The sequence below is a fragment of the Nannobrachium achirus genome (assembly GCF_963921795.1).
Source record: "Nannobrachium achirus genome assembly, chromosome: 13".
Taxonomy (NCBI): domain Eukaryota; kingdom Metazoa; phylum Chordata; class Actinopteri; order Myctophiformes; family Myctophidae; genus Nannobrachium; species Nannobrachium achirus.
The window spans coordinates 48,537,352-48,542,351 of record NC_137833.1 but is presented as its reverse complement, the minus strand read 5'-3'; the positions used below and the strand labels follow the sequence as shown (position 1 = coordinate 48,542,351).

The 5,000-nt window shown below is 47.3% G+C and overlaps 1 protein-coding gene across 1 annotated transcript in view; it reads left to right on the top strand.

The window, feature by feature from the left end:
* Nucleotides 1-5,000, top strand: part of lrmda (leucine rich melanocyte differentiation associated) — a 503,604-nt gene that overhangs the window by 497,827 nt on the left and 777 nt on the right. The window lies entirely within an intron of this gene.

Below are 5,000 nucleotides of genomic sequence, written 5' to 3'. Positions count from 1 at the left end.
GGCCAGGGGGGCTGGTGTCCCAAAAAAATACAAAAATAAAATAATAAATCTGTAAAAATATCGGTAAAAAATATCTGTCAAAATTTGCCAAAGTTCTGACACATTTTGGCACTAATCATGTTCATACTCCGCTTGTTGGTGGTGAGAACTGGACGCTAACTTATACAATTCATGGATTGTGTAGTTGTGTAGTTATCATTTATGTTGTCTGTAAAAGTTGTGGTATTAAAAGCTTGTGTATTTCTATGTGCCGCCCTTGACCCGACGCGTCGGTAGAGTATCTGCCCGCGCGCTGGTTGTGGGGGCTGGTCTGGCCAAGATGCCAGGGCTGAATTTTAGTCCCAGTCCGTCCCTCCCCTCCCGGGACGATGGTGAGCTCAGCAGAGTGTGAAGTCTCCAGGGAGGGCCCCCTTGAGCTCTTTGCGGTGCCTTCATCTGTGAAGGTTATCTCTGAAAGCCCTACAAATGCGTCCCCTCCAGGTAATGTCCTATAGGGGTCTTGGTTCTCGCTATCGCGGTAGGTAATCTCTTAACCCTCAAAGACCTGGGAACGTGCCGTTAGATTTTAACCGCTTTAACTATTGAAAAATAGCAGATATACAAGCTCACAGCGCGGCACCGAGTGCCGCGCTGCAAGCTTGTAGATCTGCTATTTTTGAAAGATCGTGAACACACGTTCAAGTCTTTGAATGTCTTTGACCCGATTTTTGACCCGACTTCTAAATCCTTCCCCTGAATCAGCTGCTCTCAAACTTTTTCATGTCAAGGGACCCCCAAAATTTGGCCCGTATTTGGCCACGGACCTCCCATCTCAAAATATGTTGTTCCGGGTACCACCCAGAAGCAAATATTTGAGTTAAAAAGGTATGCTTTTAAATAGATACAGTATATTCAAAGACTTGCAAAAACAAATCATGATCCTTCAAAAGAATACCTAGATTCTACAAGCTTGCAGCGTGGCACTCGGTGCCGCGCCGTGAGCTTGCATATCTGCTATTTTATGCCTAATATGGCTTAAGGGCCCCACTCTCGTGGAGTGAGTGAGCATCTCTTGCGGCACGGGGGGGGGGGAAGAGCTGTGAATAATGTGCGAGAGACAGAGAGAGAGTGAGAGAGAGAGGGGAGGCCGCCGGTTGCCTCCTGTGATCCGGGGCGCCGCGAGACGCGTCGAGTCCTGTGGTGTCGAGACCGAGTCTCCAGCCGTGGCACCTTCGTATATCCTCAGGCAAAGCACGGCAGCTGGAATACATTCTCCCCCCTTTTCCTCCCCCTTGCCTCCTCCTCCTCCCTCCTCTATGCCAGGGACAATCCCGTGCATGTTCAGACATGTGCGCACACACACACACACACACACACACACACACTCACGCACACACACACACACCGGAGGAAGCAGGCAGCCATGAGAGCGCGGGGCCCCGGCGGATTTGATCAGAGGTGACAGCTCCTCACACTTGAGTGTTTGGATCACCTCAAGTAGCCGGGGCTGTGTGAGGGGAAATGAGCGCTAGCTCCTACTACAAAGTCCAGATTTAGATTGACTGAGCTTGTCCCCGGGCCCTGTGGGCTAGATGCTGCTGCTGCTGCTGCTGGTTGCTGCTGCACTGCTCCTGCCATCTGACAGAACACCCACTATACTGCTGCGAGCGACTCGTGTGTGTCGCGTGTGTGTCGTGTGTGCGTGTGCGTGTGTGTGTGTGTGTGTGTGTGTGTGTGTGTGTGTGTGAGAGAAAAGGCAACTTTGAACACAGAGTGAGAGAGAGAGAGAGAGAGGGGGGGAGAGAGAGCCATGTGTCACGTTTGGTTAGAATTGAAGCTGGCATCAGAATATGCTTGGCACTAATATGGCACCGGTATCTCTGTCCCTGTCTCTGCTTTCTGTCACTTGCTTGCCATTCCTCGGCCCGTCACTCCTCGCGCCCCTTGACAATGTCGCTTTGGATTACGTCGTGATTGGAGGGTGGTGGGGTGGTGGGGGGGGGGGGGAGTGGGGGGTATAGGCGCCCTCTCAGAGCGCACCTCGCCCAGTGGCGTCAGTTCAGAAAAAAAGCTAAGGTATGGCAACATGACTGGTGTCTTGCACGCGCGCCTTCGCGCGCGTGCAAGACACCAGTCATGTTGCCATACCTTAGCAACAGGCATGATACATTTATTTTAAGAAGAACTACATATAATATATTATTATTATATATACCTATAATATAATTATAATACCTTGTTAAAGTGACCATTTTGTACATTTTGCATTTGTAGTTATTTTACTGTAATTTACCAACATAATAACCAGCACAGATAGACACAGAGACATTCATGGATTTACATTTAGAACTAACTTTTATCTTCCCCCCCTGGACCCAGGGTATGGCAGCTGCATACCCCTGCCATACCCAATTGACGCACCTGACCTCACCCCCTCCCTTATCCTTCCCCTTCCGCACCCACCACCACCACTCCTCCCGTCGTCGTAGTCGCCCCCTCCTCCCCGCCCCCCCCCTCCCTCCCGCAGCACATGCATGCTGGCTATAATGCACTTGATGTCTATTTAAAAAGCTCCGGCGAAAGCCCATATCTGTTCCCCCTGTCAGAGGATCATTGACGGCGCTAATGCCACTTGTCCTTGCCTCATTTGCCGAGCCCGGTGACACTTTAGCTGCTGCAGACCCCGGCGCATTCGTCAAGAGTGGCACGCCGGGCGAGTGGTGCTTGCCGGTGACATCAGAGGGAGAAAGAAGTGCCGCAGCATAGAGAGAGAGAGAGAGAGAGAGAGAGAGAGAGAGAGAGCTGTGGGCAGCTATCTTCCCCCCTGGACAGCATGCAGGCTATAGAGTACGAGAATACACTGTCGGCCATCTTTGCTTTCATCCCCCCTTCCCAGGAGAGAGCAGCAACACGGCAGCTCCAGGGCGTGCAGTCAGTGTGGAGCTGTCTGCGGCTTCGCTCGCTTGACGGATCCGCTGTCAATGGCAGACCCAGACCTCGCTATAGCCTCGTTGAACCTGCACATCGTCATGTCGGGCAGAAACCTCCAATCTCTGTTTACTTTTTGTGTGTTTCTTTTTTTTTTGTAAATAAATGCCCTGCTTCAGGGGTCTTCAACGTTTTCAGGCCAAGGACCCCTTAGTTGAGAGAGAGATGAAGCAGGGACCACCCACAACCTTTTCATAGATTCCATATAGTTTAATTGTTTGACAGCACGATCATCAGTGTATTTTGGATTCATGACAATTTGTGCTTGCAGATATGTAACCACTTGAGCCGTCATTACCTAAAAAACTTGACCTTTTACTCTGTACTTACTCTGCTCTTTTTCCCCTCTACAGATCTACAAGCTCACAACACCTCGCAGCGCGCGGCGTTGTTAGCTTGTAGACCTGCTATTTTTGGCAACAGTTCTCAGAAAATATACACTAGGGTTCAAGTTGTTAATATAAAAAAGATTTGGAGGACCCCCTGTAGTAACTCTGAGGACCCCCTGTTGAAGACCCCTGCCCTACTTGATCATGCCATTGTCACACAAAAGTATCAAAGGTAGCTGATCCACAATCTCCAACAACGGGGTGACGCGTTACTTCTGTTCAACCACTTTTACCCATATATACATTGGATATTTGAAAATGTGACATCTGTTAGCCTCATCGTTCATGTTGTTTGTGTCGTACTTAATTAACGTTCTTTTCCTTGATTAACCTATCCTTACCATACTGCCCTATGTATTCATCGAGTTGTCTTGGTGCATAATGTAAACAATTAAGCGTTGATTTCTTTTCATATTGACATATAAACAGAATGTTAAAATAGATTGTTGTCAGGGGCAAAATGGGAGTTAATTAACTAGGTTGTACACTTGTTATATACGTACTTGTTGATGTGGTCACATTAATTATTTCAAGGGCAAGGTCAACGAAACGCTGCTGTCGGCTAATATGGATTAGGTTATTTCAGGAGGCACATCAGATGGAGTATTTATTGTGTGTGTGTGTGTGTGTGTGTGTGTGTGTGTGTGTGTGTGTGTGTGTGTGTGTGTGTGTGTGTGTGTGTGTGTGTGTGTGTGTGTGTGTGTGTGTGTGTGTGTGTGTGTGTGTGTGTGTGTGTGTAGTGTTCACTGTTCACAATACCTTTCACCTGTTTAGCAAAATTATGCACGTGTAGCGATGTGTACTCTGTCTGCGTGTGTTGTGTTATGATAGAAGTCACTCAAGTCTCTGATGAAGCTTGGCAGCAGCCATTTAATGACCGTCACTGGCAATGAGGAAATATAGGCACAGTCAGGACCAGCGCAGCTTCACAACTTCAGAAAACAATGCTAAACCAAAAGAATAAAATACAATTTATCAGCGTGTGTGCACAGTGACATAAACATCACAGTTGCATTATAAAGCACCACCTTTACAGACTTTGAAAATAGCTTTTATCATGCTTTTATCACGCTAAATAACAGAGGCAACCTACCATGTGTCTTCACAATAACAGAAGAGGAAACAGGGTTTGTTTCCCAAGTCTGCAGGGACACATGGGGGGGGGGGGTGTCTCAGGTAAACTACCGTAATACAGGTATTGCAAGTGGAATCACACGCACATGCACATTTAATTCATGCATATTGACGCCGTCGGGCAGAAACCCATCGACATTTTTAATCTCTTAATGCTTCAATGTATGATGACGACGGCGCGCAGACGTACAGAAAATAGCCGATCTACAAGTCCACAATGTGTCACGATGATGCCTATTTCTGACCATATTTTCTGTCCTATAATGACATGCATGCCCAAAATAGTAATACCAGTTTGAAAGTCTGTCTTTGGGGGATTTATAATACATTATTTTACCAGTGAATAGTATTAACAAACTTGTAACGAAGCAACTACAATGGATCCATTGGAGCACAGACGATTTTTCCCATTCCCTGAAAGTATAACATTCTAGGTGACAGCAATGTTAACCTTTCATGAAAACCGGGAAAGCATCTGATTAGATTGTGTTGGCAATTAAATGATCCCAC